Here is a 15,793-nt window from a genome sequence, read left to right on the forward strand (position 1 = left end):
GATCCTTGTAAAAGAAGAACTAATTAGCCTTCTTGAATTTACTGAAAGGAAAATACACGCTATTGATTTTTCCTTTATTTTTTATTCTTCATTTTCAATATCGTGTCACGTCATTTTAATGTTGCTATCATTTTTGTAATACTTTGTTCTCTTTTATTGAGTTGAATAGATATGATCTTTGAATTCGGTCATTAAATATTATACTTTTTATATAATAAAAATTTATAATGTTCTATTTTTAAAAAATCGAGTTCATGGTCAGCTTAGAACAGCTGTTTAATAATAACATAATAATAATCATTCATAATTTTAATTTAATTATTACCAAATTTATAAATAAACTAAATATATAAAAAATGAACAAAAAGGTAAAATTTTCTCTGTATAATATACAAAGAAAACACTGCAATAAAAGAAGACAAGATCGCCATGCAGCTGTTGTTCACACAGCGCGATTATATAAATTGATTTGCATACAACGATTGTATAAATTGAAAATCGTACACGTTTAATGGCAAATATATAACGACAGTGGTAGTCGAATCTCGCGTGTAATATAGAGAGAGCCATAAATATCGAAATATAGACCCGTCGACGGGTTCTGCCAAGAAGCGAAGGGCGAGGGACGGGGGCGGGTGAGGGCAGGGGGGCAGTTGTTAGGGTAGTTTCAGAAGAGAGACTTGACTGATAAACGAATAAAAGCGGAACCAGGCGGTTTCGTTTAGATAACAGAGGTGGTGGATCGTGTTCGTTTTGCAATTAACCTAATTATCGATTATCTCGATGTTATAACGGACGAGTAAAACTCTAAAATATTAGAGTAGAGGGATACTGATGTAATTTTATAGTAAAAAAATGAGGTAAGGAGTGTCAGTGGTTGTTTGATAGAACTGAATATATCTTTAAACAATATATCCATAAATCAATGCATCCTCAGTCAATATATCAATGAATCAATCTATTGATTTTATTGATAATGAATAATATGATATGATTAATGAATCAATATATCCTTAGGCAACATCAACAAATCAATATATCTATAAATCAATGTCTTCAATCCATATACCAATAAATTAGTTTATTCTCAATATATAGCATATATATATCAACATATCAACAAATCAGTAAATAAAAGTACCAGCAAATCCTCCTTAAGAGAAACCCAAAATGTCCGCCACATCGCAAAATGTTCCCAGAAGAATTGCAGTTAAATCGAACGGTATTCGAACAGTAACGCGAAGGTTGGTTTAAATCAGCGGTATTAAACTGCGAAGACGAAGAACGTAAGAGCCTCGAAACAAAGAACGAAGAGGAAGAAGAGCTCAAGGAAGAACGTGGAAGACTAAGAAAGCTCAATGAAGAAGAAGAGGAAGAATAGAAAGAAAGAGAGGAGGAGATACAGTGGCGGCCGTTAGTGATCTATGGTAGGATTACCGGTGGCGGTATTTCTTCATAACCGTTTCTCCGGGTTGCTTCAGTTTTCTCTTCTTCGTCGTTTCCAGCAGGTTCGACTGGCCCTCTCTTGGTTGGCCTCGCGATCTACCAAAAGCGCCTTTCCTTCTTCGGCTCTGCCTATATCTCCCTACGACGGTACGTATACACCCCGTGCTCTGTGCTCCGTTCAGCTCGCGGGGGGTTGTATCTTAATAACATTCATGAGCTGAGATATACTCGCCAGATTTATTGCTCCGACACCCGTGGATTCAGCGAAGCCCTGAAACCAACCAACCACCCCCATCCCCCTCCACCACCCTCGGCAACCTCTTTTCCGCTTCGTTCGTTCCCACTGTTTCGTTCCTCATCGCTTCTTGCATTCGATTTTATGCCCCCGTATTTCCTCGATTGCGATACCGGAATAGTTGAGGATTTCGGTTCGGTTGGAAATAATAGATAATTCGTAATTGCGGATTGACGCGTTAATGTAGGGTCGTGACGGTTTGTGCTCTCAAGACAGATATTAATCTAATTATTAAATTTCTTAATCATGGGACGGAATTTGGGATATGGGTGTGAGGGATGTAGGGAGTTCAAGACATGGGGATTTTGAGATATGTGGATCTTGGAATATGTGGATTTCGGGATATGTGGATTTTGGGATGTGTGGATTTTGAGATATTGATTCATTGATACATTGATTGAGGATATATTGATTTATTAATATATTGCTTAAGGATATATCGATTCATTAATCATATATCATTCATTACCAATAAAATTAATATACTGACTGACGATATATTGATTTATTGATGTATCAATTGATATATTGATTCTTATTGCATTTGTTAAAAACAAACATTTAAAATGTTTATAATAAATAGGTATTAAGTAACCCAGCTACGATAAGAATGTAGATAATCGCGTTTGCGAAAGCACACGACTTAGGCACAGTCTTGAAACTCTCGGACGTGTAAGTTCAGCCCTCTTCATCGGCGGATAATTAATTGGGCTTTCCAGTATGAAATGGACGGCGTTGTCGACATCAAAGTGAAGCTTTCGGTCTTCCGTTAGCCCCGAACTGTCTATCAAAGTGTCCTGCTTGCCAATTAATACCAGACCCAGATATTTGTCCGTCGGTCTGCGACATGTTTTATCTAGTAATAATAAGTAAATAGGGAAATCTCAGAGATCGGGGGACCAGAAAACAGTGACTTAACATACGTATTAATAGACATGTCTATAGAGATACTATAGAAATTATCTACAACAGGAGAAGTTGTATAAGTGATCTATAAAAGAATGTACTACATATATCTACATATCTACAATAGATATATTATAGAGACACTGCAGATTATTCTATAGAGATTATCTATAACAGAAGAGGTTATAGAAATTATTTAAAAAAGAATATACTACAGACATTATTTACAATAGATATGTTATAGAGATGCTGTGGATCTACATGTCGTATAGAGATTATCTACAACAGAAGAGGTTATGTGAATTATCTAAACAAGAATATACTACAGACACTATCTACAATAGATATGTTATAGAGATGCTGTGGATCTACATATCGTATAGAGATTATCTACAACAGAAGAGGTTATATGAATTATCTAAAAAAGAATATACTACAGAAACTATCTACAATAGATATACCACAGAGACACTGTAGATCTACATATCGTATAAAAATTATCTACAACAGAAGAGGTTATAGAAATTATCTAAAAAAGAATATACTACAGAAACTATCTACAATAGATATACCACAGAGACACTGTAGATCTACATACCGTATAAAAATGTTCTACAACAGAAGAGCTAATGATCAAAAAAAGAATAAACTACATAATTCACAAAAATAAAAAATGGCAAGATGATCCGATAGATTTGATCTCCGTTGAAATATAAAGGATTAGGCGTATTTTGGTGGAGGTAGTTATTTTCAATTACCCTTGGACCCCCTTCAGTTGCATCCCCGTTCCGTTCGAGTATAACCGGCCCGCTCAGGGGCGTATAATGTATGCGAGATAAAGGCCGAAGAGGCGCCGTCGTAGACTAAGATATTACAGAGAAATGGTATAAGGTGTGGAAGGTGGTGGGTCGGAGTTGGTTGCAGGGTGGTTTGGGTACAGTGGTGCGGGGAAAGGGGTACCCATAACTTATCGCAGATTTAAGGCTCTTAGACTTAAGGGACTCTAATAATAATATAGCGCCATTCCGCCACTGTTATATGGAATTCTGCTACATACCGTTACATAGACAGGATTTCTGTGTTACTTTAAAACTGCCGCGTTTCGAGGTGGTATAGGGTGGAGGTAGATGAAGAGGTCATGTGTGTTCTTTTTTAGGGGAAATTGAAGGAAAGGTGGTTTTTTTAGGAGGTTTGGAGATATGGGGATTTGGGGGTTTGGGGGTTTGGGGGTTTGGGGGTTTGGGGGTTTGGGGGTTTGGGGGTTTGGGGGTTTGGGGGTTTGGAGATTTCGAGTTTTCCATATTCTAGGTTACTAGATTTCAAAATTCCAAATTCCCCAATTTCCCAAATTCCCAATTTCCCAAATTCCCAAATTCCCAATTTCCCAAATTCCCAATTTCCCGAATTCCCAAATTCCCAATTTCCCAAATTCCCAAATTCCCAAATTCCCAATTTCCCAAATTCCCAATTTCCCAAATTCCCAATTTCCCAAATTCCCAATTTCCCAAATTCCCAATTTCCCAAATTCCCAAATTCCCAATTTCCCAAATTCCCAATTTCCCAAATTCCCAATTTCCCAAATTCCCAATTTCCCAAATTCCCAATTTCCCAAATTCCCAATTTCCCAAATTCCCAATTTCCCAAATTCCCAATTTCCCGAATTCCCAATTTCCTAAATTCCCTAATTCCCAAGTCCCCAAAATCCCTAAATCCCCTAATTGCCAAGTCCCCAAAATCCCGAAATTCTAACTCACCATCAAACCCAACAAATCCACCTCAAAAACGAATTTAAAATAAATATCGAAATAAACTGCAAACATCCCCAGCGCCATCTCAATTACCGACTCATACACCAACGTTCCAGGAAATATTTCGCGCAGCTTTAGTTTAGTAATGCAAAATTCCATAAAACGCATCCGAAGTTACTAAACGCTATGCTTTATCGCGACCAGTCAATCAGGACGTTTAGCGATTAAGTTCACAGTGGCGGGAAACTTAGGTTACAGAGAACCTCGACAGTTCTTCAGAAGTTAGAAACTTTGATCCACTTCTGCCTATAAACCTTCTTGCAGGATTCGAACTTTTTCCCTAGATAAGGTAAACAACTTTGCCTGTCATTTAACGGAAACCGTCCTACGATGTATTAGTTTGCAATCTTACCGCAACCTAAATTTTGCAAACACAATATTTGTTGCGAGATTCGTTCAATTAATATTTTGACATTTATCTGATGCGTCGCTGTAAAATCAAGACGAAGAAACTTCAAATTTTATGGCAATTGCAAGTTTTAATAATGTATCGTTTAATATTTATATTTGTAATATTTTGTATTATTTGTGATCAATAAGTGAATGGATATTGCATAAAAGTTAAATTTTACAATTTGTTATAACAATTCTGGTAAATATTATTGCAAGTTATACAGGGTGTGTCACAACTAGTATGGCTGCAATTATGAAGTCTAATTGCATATTTGAAGTCCTACGCTTAGAATTAACACGCGTTGCATTATTACGCGTTGGATTACCACGCGTTGAATATGCACGCGCTAGATTACTGCGCGTTGGATATTCACACGCTAGATTACTACGCGTTAGGTATTCATACGCTGTATTACTATGTGTTGTATTACTACGCGTTGGATTATTACGCGTTGGATTACTACGCGTTGGATTACCACGCGTTGGATTACGACACGTTGCATTACTACGCGTTGGATTACTACGCGTTGCATTACCACGCGTTGCATTACTACGCGTTGGATTACTACGCGTTGGATTACTACGCGTGGGATTACCACGCGTTGCATTACTACGCGTTGGATTACCACGCGTTGGATTACCATGCGTTGGATTCCCACGCGTTGCATTACTACGCGTTGCATTACCACGCGTTGCATTACCACGCGTGGGATTACCACGCGTTGCATTACTACGCGTTGGATTACCACGCGTTGGATTACCATGCGTTGGATTCCCACGCGTTGCATTACTACGCGTTGGATTACTACGCGTTGCATTACTACGCGTTGGATTACCACGCGTTGGATTACCATGCGTTGGATTCCCACGCGTTGCATTACTACGCGTTGGATTACTACGCGTTGCATTACTACGCGTTGCATTACTACGCGTTGGATTACTACGCGTTGGATTCCCACGCGTTGGATTACTACGCGTTGTATTACCACGCGTTGCATTACTACGCGTTGGATTACTACGCGTTGGATTACTACGCGTGGGATTACCACGCGTTGCATTACTACGCGTTGGATTACTACGCGTTGCATTACCACGCGTTGCATTGCTACGCGTTGGATTACTACGCGTTGGATTACTACGCGTGGGATTACCACGCGTTGCATTACTACGCGTTGGATTACCACGCGTTGGATTACCACGCGTTGGATAACTATGCGCTAGACTACTACGCGTTGGATATTCACACGCTAGCTACAGTTACGAAATCTGCATATTTGAAGTCCTACGACTTATAACATAAAATATAGCAATCAAAATTTTAGTCATAATGCATTCTGTCTAAATATATGTATATCAATATCTAAATATATCTACAAATAATTAAAAATACAAATACGAATAGTTCTTCAAATTAAATCATTGCAAATATGAATTTACAAGACACACGGTAACGAAACAGTTCGCCATTCGAAAATAATATTGCCCAAGGGTGAACATTGCAGAAAGTGTGCCGCGGCCGAGCAGATAATGCAAAAGAAGAGAAGGCAACGAATGGGGAGATTTAAGACGGCGTGGCGCCACGGTAAACAAAAGCCACGATAAATTTTATAAGTCGCCGAATTAATAAAAGATTACAGCACGGTTACTGCGGGTAGCTGCAAGATAAGAAGACACTCGGCGCGAGTACTCACGAAGGAACGGCCTCGAGATCGTAGCTAAATCATCGGATATCTTGCCCCCGCGATACATAAACCACCCTTCAGGCTTACACGTATACGTTTCGTACAACGTTCCCCGCGTTCTATCTTCCCGAGAACAAGGATACCCGCTTTTCTAAGAATACCTCGGAGGAAAAGGAGGATGTTCACATGCGACGACCGAAACAAATTATAATAGTCGGTTCGAGCGTGGTGTATCTACTTATGTGAACGGGGAGTATGTTTACTTAATTTTTTGCTTTATGTAGTTATTTTGTGTATTTATTTTGCCGCCCTTTTATTATACTTTTGTGTTCTATATTTGTACTACGGGATCTTTTGTATTATTATAAGTTAGAATCTTTGATTCTGTTAATGGATATGTGGACTGAGTATTCGTAGTTGGATTCATCTAAATTTCTATATATCTAATTCCATAAATTCCTAAATCCTTAAATCGCCTAATTCCTAGATTATTAAATACCTAAGTCTTGAACCTCAAGTTCTAATTATGTTAGTTTCTAAGTCCCTAACTTTCTAATTCCTCAAATCAATAAATCCCAAAATTTCTAAAACCCTCAAACCCCAAGTCTCTAAGTCCCTAAATCCCTGAATTCCTAGATGCCTAAATACCTATATCCTGAAATACCCAAAAGTCCCGAATTCAGCAAAATTTCTATAATCCTTAAAATCCTGAAAATCCGAAATCCCCAAAATCCCGAAAAGTCCCAAATTCCCATAATTCCTAAAATTCTGAAAATCCGAAATTCCCAAAATCTTAAAATCCCCAAAATCCCAAATCCTTAAAATCCCCAAAAGTCCCGAATTCCCCAAAATTCCCATAATCCCTAAAGTCCTGAAAAACCGAAATCCCCAAAATCCCAAAATCTCCAAAATCCTCAAAATCCTCAAAATCCCCAAAATCCAATACACAAGAAATAAATTTAAGTGCAATAAAATTACCAAAAAAGAAAAGAAACAGTCGATGTTACAAAATGTCCCTCATTTTCCCAAGAACGACTAAACATTCAGTCGTGTTCCCAGCACGAAACAGCAGCGTTCTAATATTTCTGTAGGATGAGCATATTTCATAGCCCTATCTGCGAACGTTGTACATCCGAATATGCCTAAAGAGTCGAAAAGATTGCCTCGTCTACGGCAGGCAACATGCCAATCTTTCTCGATGCTTTTTATTGCGGCGATAAGCGGCTGTCCTGTCTGTTCCTCACACCACCGACAAGGAAACATCCGATGAAACGTTACGAATGTAATCTTTACTTCTGCGTCGCTCCTTAATGGACGTTTTCGCTCCTCTACTCGTACCTAACACCTACCGACAACCCCGTGTAAATCTCTTACAGATTTAACACTATACACTTTGAGATACGAAAGAAAAGACACCGAGATGTATTTTTTAACAAATTTGGACGTATCTTGGGTATTTTGCAAATTTATGGAAGAATATGAAAAATTTTGTAGGAAAATGTGTTGTACTTTTGTGGTAAGTTGGAGTGCGAATAAATAAGAATTTTAATTTTTGAGAAATAATTGAAGCAATTTTGTAAGAGTTTAAAATAAATGTGGGACACCTGAAATAAATTTGTACTCGTCTCTGACGAGTTGGCAGGTGAATCGATATTTGGAAGTTTCGGTTTTCGGAAACTTTCGAATTTACAAATCTGCAAGCGCAGTATTATAAAGATTAACAAAGTTAAAGCATTAGAAATTCCTTAAGCAAACTTGAGGAACCTAAAGCAAACTTAAGGAATGTAAAAAAATTTCAAATTTTGTGAGATAAGAAATTTGGATGGGGAATTTTATGGGAAAGTTCTTGCATAAACACCTATGTATGTAATGTCTTCTATTCTTCCTCAAGTAATTAACTAACGCGTCTGCTTTAATCGTCATCCACGCGAAGACGTGAATCCTGGAACCCCAGGATTTCCATCGTCTGAAACGAGAATGTCGTCATAAGTAATAGAAGACGTGGACAAAGATTAGACAATGGAACGGAAACATCGTGGATGCTGAGGTTTCGTGAGTCCTCTTCCTCGACCTTCCTCTTTCTCTACAGTTTGGGAGCATCAACAGATGTGCCGGGTATCATGGACAGAATACGTCTACTGATGAATGTGTACACTCAAGTGCAACGTAGGCTTCCTTTGGGTGGAATCTTCAAGATTTTTATGGATGCAAATGTGAGTACTTGCAAGTTTCTCAAGGATCAAGTTTTCAAGTTTGATCATTTTTACAAATTTTATAGTTTTCAAATTTAATATTTGAATATACCTATGACTCCAAATTGTTAAGTTGTCAAGTTTCTAAGCTTGCAAGATCCTAAATTTGTAGATGTAAATCCCTTGATTTCCATATGTGTACATTTTCAAATAAGATTCTCAAATTGCTAGAACTCTGAATTCTCAGATTCTTAAATCTCAAGGTTCTCCTGTGTCCCCAAATTCCTAAGTTCCAAATGCCTGAAGTTCAAATACTTAGTAAATCAAACCTTTAGATTTTCACATTCAAGTATCACTAAACTCAAAGATCTACAAAGAATTATATCACTCAATTGATTTGACTTCATTGATCCCTCGATTTTCTTATTCATGGATCTCCAAATCCTAAAGTCTCCAAATACCTCTTAATTTCTAGGTCCTCGAATCTTGAGATTCCCATATTCTCCAGAAATGTCTCAAGGTTTCTAGATTCTCTAATTTCCTAAGCTCGTAAATTTCTAGATCTCCAAATGTCTAAACTTGACGTCCTTACATTTCAACTTTGTTTCATCCACATATGCTCATGTCCCTAACTCTTACTTTCTGAATCTCTTAAGCTTTGAAGTTCCTCGACTTACAAATTTCTAGGTACTTAAAATCTTAGACCGCCAAAGTACTATGTCTATAAACTAAACATCCAAAACGTCTACAAATTCCTATACTTCCATATTCCTTGATCTCCACTTATGTCCCAAAATTCCTACACCTTCTAATTCCTAATCTTCCAAGTGCTCGCATCTCTAAATTCTCACACACAAGAATTCCTACATCCCCACATATTTATATCCCGAAATTCCTATCTGCTCAAATTCTCATGTCCCAAAATTTCGAAAACAGCAATAATCATTACAAATTCAAGAGTCCTCACCGTAGAGTTTGCACTATATTTTTCGTACGGAAGGCAGATTTGCTGTTGACTGTACGTGCAACCGAACACCCGAACACATCGGTGTCTTCTGGTGTTGGTTGCACCTCATCCTCACGGGGTTCCGCGCCTCAATGTCTCTGATCTTGTTAAGGACGCAGTGAACCACAAATAGCCGGCATCCATTCAAATATCAGCGGGAAATCTATCTACTTAAGCGAGCTACTTGCACGGCAGTAACACGTTAGCGGTGGATAACGTGAAAACGGAAAACCAAGGATCGGGTAGAAGAATACCAAAAGTTTAGTGTAAAAGTACCGGGAATATAACTACTGATGAAAACTTTGATGAAGAAGACGTTGATACTGTGGTGGTAGGTGAATGGAAGCTATGATTAGTATATTAAATTCTGAAGAACAATGATATTTTATTTTCGTGGAGGTATTTTGGATGTTACGTACTTTTTAGTATGGTTATACTTTGTGGACGTTGATAGTGAATGTTATGGCTATAGCAATAATACATAAGGTTATGGCTATAGCAATGATAATGATTATAAAAATAGTAATAGTCTAAATAGTCTTATAATATAAAAATAGTAATAGTTGTAGTGATAGTGATATTGGCAGTGAGAGTCACAGTAATAGATATAGTATCAGTGATAGTGGTAATGAAATGACTATGAAATTCTCAAACTACTGCTACGCAAAGAGCTTGCCTACTTACAGGGGTACGTCTGACCATGGTTAGACTGTACTACTGAGGAATAGCGATAATATACGAGTTTGTTCGGACATTTGTATAATTTTGCAGCATGACATATTAAAATTTGAGAATTTTTGAGTTTGGGAATTTGGAAATTCGGAGATTAAGGGATTTGAGAAAATTTGAAAATCTAAAAAGTAAAAAATCTGAATATCTGTGAATCGAAAAATCCAATAACCTAAAAATATGAAAATCCAGAAAACCGTAAATTTGAAAATCTGAAAATCTGAAAATCTGAAAATCCGTAAATCCGTAAATCTGAAAATCTAAAAATCTAAAAATCTAAAAATCTAAAAATCTAAAAATCTAAAAATTTAAAAATCTAAAAATCTGAAAATCTGAAAATTTGAAAATTTAAAAATCTAAAAATCTGAAAATCTGAAAATTTGAAAATCCGTAAATCCGTAAATCCGTAAATCTAAAAATCTAAAAATCTAAAAATCTAAAAATCTAAAAATCTAAAAATCTAAAAATCTAAAAATCTAAAAATCTGAAAATCTGAAAATCTGAAAAACCAAAAATCCGTAAATCTGAAAGTCTAAAACTCCAAAAATCCAAAAATCATAAAACCTGAAAATTTGAATGTCTAAAAATGCAAACCTAAAAATGACAAAAATCTAAAATTTCGAAATCTTTAAAAATTAAAAAATCTAAATATCTATAAACCTGAAAAATTAAAAATCTTCAAGCGTAATATTCATCCTTACTCAAAGAAGTTTACACTCAATTACACTGAAGAACACTCGCTGTAAATTCATATATATTCGCTGAGGTCTATACATTAAATCCGGATACAGAATATAATATTGTAAATCCGTGTTTGCAACGTATACTCGAGGATGCGTAAAGAACACACAAACCATTGGATTTAATTCAGATACATGCCAGAGCAATTACGAGTGCACGTTTCGAAAGACGTCTTCTTTCACGCGACCCCTTACAAGGCATAAAAGGTGGTGGAAGGGTCGACCGTAGGAACAGAGTTTTGGCTTTGTACAGAATCGCGGTGGCGTTGAAGCCGACAAAAGATAAGCTGTTATTTATAACCAAGCTTAGGCCACTGTTTGGCGGGGGTAACTTCAGGGAAAATAAAATCACTTTGGAATCTCGCAACTCGACTGTATAAACCTTCGTTCGAACATTTCTCTTCATTTCTAATACGAGGCGTTATAATTTACAAATATTTTTATCAAGATTGTTTACTACAGGGCGTTTCTAATTTGATGGAAAGTATATGTAAAACAGAATAAGATAAAACTTTAACATTTCTTTATATGTAATTTCATTTTGAAGAAAAGTAAATTTGAAAATTTTATTAATGTTTGTAAGTGAACATAGGTTAATTTGTTATTCTTTAGAGTTTATACGAATAATTTAATGAAAAATGATTGATAATAAACTTGACTGGAATTAATAAGTATATTTATTTAATAACATGAATTAATTCTCAAATTAATGGAGAACTTGCGAATTTTTGAAACGGCAGATACTTAGTAGTGGCACATCGGTTATCTTCGGCCGCACTCGGTGCACTTCGGTTGACCATACGACCAACGTTAGTAGTAGCATCAATTAACATCATAGACTTTTGTCTAAAATATCTTATAAACAAATTAAAGAGCCATAAGCAGCGAATGAAATTGGATAAAGTATTAAACTTATATTGCTTCGAATAAATAATAAAATAAATAAAATTCGTAATAAGTGAACGTAGTAGTAAATCGGATATCTCTTTACCTAACACCACGATCCAAAATAATTTTACGATTCATATTGTTACTAAAAATTCCAATAATATTTAATATGCAGCCTCAGTCAAATAACTGTACCTAAACCTAACCGCAAATAGGTGAATCGCATCTTTGGCACCCAGTATACGTTCATGGTTGTTACGTTAAGGAGGAGCCATAGAGAGTCGACACGGATCTAAAACTCGTCCTCGTTTTATTTCCGAACAGCCTACTGGAGCGTAACCCGAAGATTCGAGCGAAGACGACGGAGATATCTAAAGATTCGTGTTCGACGGCTCGGTAGCCGGGTCGTAAGGGGGTCGGGGGTGGGGGCGGATGGGGGCGTCACGGGCGACGCCGATACTCGACGGCGAAGGTAAAATGGAGGGGGTAGGTGCAGGGGTCGAAGCTTCCAGTCTGCAGCCCCCCACCCTATGAAAGGGTGGGTGGTACCGAGTCCTCGAACTGATCAATACCTGAAACACCGCGAGGTATCGTCCCGCTATTTCCGGTATCCCAACGTGGCCGGAAATGAAGGCGTTAAAAATATATATATAGAGAGAGACATGTATATGGGTAGATGTACAACAACGGAGTCTACCTACGCCAGATAGCGCCGCCGTTATATCTGTTACCGACGCTATTTAGTACAGCTGCCCTCAATAGCGAGTTTATACGATGAATGTTCCTTTCAGATAGACAATATCTTTATATATGGTGCACCCTTTGAGCGCCGCGGACAAATGGAATGATCAAGGTTTTTGCAAGGGTAGATTAAATGGGGTGGGGAGAAGAAAGATATTTTGAAACCTTCGGAGCTTCTGATGGGACAAATTTACTTATTCTTCAAATTGAAGACTTTTGAATTTCATATGTGAAGTTTGATATTTTCAAATGTGTACATTTTTTAATTTTTTAATAGATTTCACAAAGTTTTAAAAGTCACAAAATTTTCAAACTTTCAAACTTCGTATTTGAAAAATCTCCAAACACTCAAATCTCAAGTTAATCTTAAAAAAAAGCAACCAATTACCAAATTTTTATATCTGAAAAATATCTAAACTAACCCCCAAATATTAAATTTAAAAAAATTGTGAAATACTCTAAATTTTGAAAGCTGTAAAATTTTCAAAAATTCCAGCTGTAAATCCCTAAATTTTCAAACTTTAAATTTGGTACAAATTAACGTGATTCGCGAACGAAATTACTGTGTTTTAAAACCATTACAATGTTTTATTTCGAGAGATACAACAGAATCGACTTTTAATCGCAACAACCCGCTACATTACCCATTGACTGGGTCTTAAAATCAACAATGGAAAATCGATACAGAATTGTAATCAAACCTACACAGAGACCTTTGAACAACCTCCAGTAAGATATTACTGAACTGTTCGTTCAAAAACCCTATTCTTAAGACCTAATCTTTTTTGTGACTCTGTAATATGAATAATAAATAATATACGAACTAATTGAACATTTATTGTAATCAATAAACTTGTACGTATAATTAATGAAAAAATTTTATGATTAATGTGAAGAAATCCATATAAAATGTACACGATATTTTTTTTACATTTGTAAAAAAATTGTTAATTTCATTGAAAAGTTCTGAAAAATTTAATTATTTAATTACTTGAATATTAATGTTGGTATTCAAATTAGAATATTTCGGTATTCAGTATTTAAAGATCGTTAAACGGGTATTTATCAGGTATCTGTCGGCTATTTATTTAACGTGCACCTAACGGGTATTCAATAGTACTTATTAGGTGTTCACTCAATATTTAAAGAACATTTAACAAATACTTTAACACGTATTCAACATGTATTTAACATGTATGTAATATGTATTTAATGAATATTTGTCAAGTATTTATTTAATGAACGCTCAACGTGTATTCATCAAGTATTTAACGGCTATTTAACAAGTACCATCAGATATCAAACAGAAACTTAATAAAAATTGTAACAAAACGATGTCTAAAGAACAGAAAATGTATCTCCTCAATGAGACGTTGGCAATCGAAATTTGAATGGTCAGTCGAGCAGAAAATATAAGACATTAGATAAGTACGTGAAGTATCCGGAAAGCCGATATTGAGGCGGCCATCTCCTCGTTTTTAAGTCTCTCTTGGCTGACCCATGCGGATATTTTCCCCTTTCCTCCACTACTATCACTGTATTACAACCTTTCTTTTTATCGTCTCTTCAATCCAACAAGCCGCTGTCGAAGCTCTCCTACAGGATGGGACAATTGTAACCCAGAATTATGTCGACGATTCTCGTCAAGAAACCGATAACAAGAATACGATCAAGTACCTGCTACGTCTACATGCTTTTAAGTGTATTTTTTCTTTGTCGGTGAACACTTAAATCTTTTTTAAACAACTTTTATTCTTCAACTTCGTAAATTCCTCGACTACGAAGTTTCCTAATTCCAAATTGATCGTAACCCATATTCATGAATTCCAAATTTTTCAAATTCCAATTTTTCCTAGTTCCAAATTTCTCAAGTTCCAGATATCTCAAATTCCAAATTCCCCAAATTCCAAGTTTCCCAAATCCTAAATTCCCCAAATTCCAAGTTTCCCAAATCCCAAATTTCTCAAATTCCAAATTCCCCAATTCCCAAATTCCTCAAGTTCCAAATTTCTCAAATCCCAAATTTCTCAAATCCCAAATTCACCAATTCCCAAATCTCGCAAATCCCAAATCTCCCAAATCCCAAATCTCCCAAACCCCAAATCTCCCCAAATCCCAAACTCCCCAAATCCCAAACTCTCCAAATCCCGAATTCCTCAAGTTCCAAATTTCTCTAATCCCAAATCTCCTAAATCCCAAATCTCCTAAATCCCAAATCTCCCAAATCCCAAATCTCCCAAACCCCAAATCTCCCCAAATCCCAAACTCCCCAAATCCCAAACTCTCCAGATCCCAAATTCCTCAAGTTCCAAATTTCTCAAATTCCAAATTTCTCAAATTCCAAATTTCCCAAATCCCAAACTCCCCAAATCCCAAACTCCCCAAATCCCAAACTCACCAAATCCCAAACTCTCCAAATCCCAAATTCCCCAAATTCCCTAACTTCCAACTCTAAACTCCCAAACTTCACAAATCCCAAAATCCCTACAATCAAAGATCTAATTCTTCAAATTGCAACAAACATCACATAAAAAAAACGGACCGGTACCAAATCAGCACATGCGGAGAACACACACGATACCTTGCGTGTACATGACGCGTCCTAAAATTGATAAAAGCTCCACCCTTCGCGAGGACGGATTTAAAAAAGTGTTATCCGCGCAGGACTGTGTCTCTCTCTCTTTTTTACACGTCCGGTTGAGCCAATGGGGATGATAGGTCACACCCTCCGGAGGGTGCGAGAGGTTTAGCTAGCGCCGGCGCTTAGCCAACGGCTTATCCAGTAGGAACAAGGACGCGTTGCTTCTACCTGTTGATATTAAACCAACCCCTTCGCCGAGATTTTGTAAATTCGCTCTTCCAAATGCTTGGTCACGCCCTGCATACATGCTGTGAATACACAACTTGCGTTTCAATTTTTTTTGTTATATTGCATACATGTATCGTTCACATTTATGTTTGAATATG

The 15,793-nt window shown here is 36.7% G+C and overlaps 1 protein-coding gene across 1 annotated transcript in view; it reads right to left on the bottom strand.

Moving 5' to 3' along the window:
- Positions 1 to 15,793, bottom strand: part of LOC100881292 (Organic anion transporting polypeptide 33Eb) — a 136,794-nt gene that overhangs the window by 114,372 nt on the left and 6,629 nt on the right. The gene's annotated exons all lie outside the window — the stretch shown is intronic.

This window comes from Megachile rotundata, chromosome 2 (genome assembly GCF_050947335.1).
Source record: "Megachile rotundata isolate GNS110a chromosome 2, iyMegRotu1, whole genome shotgun sequence".
NCBI classification, from domain to species: Eukaryota; Metazoa; Arthropoda; class Insecta; order Hymenoptera; family Megachilidae; genus Megachile; species Megachile rotundata.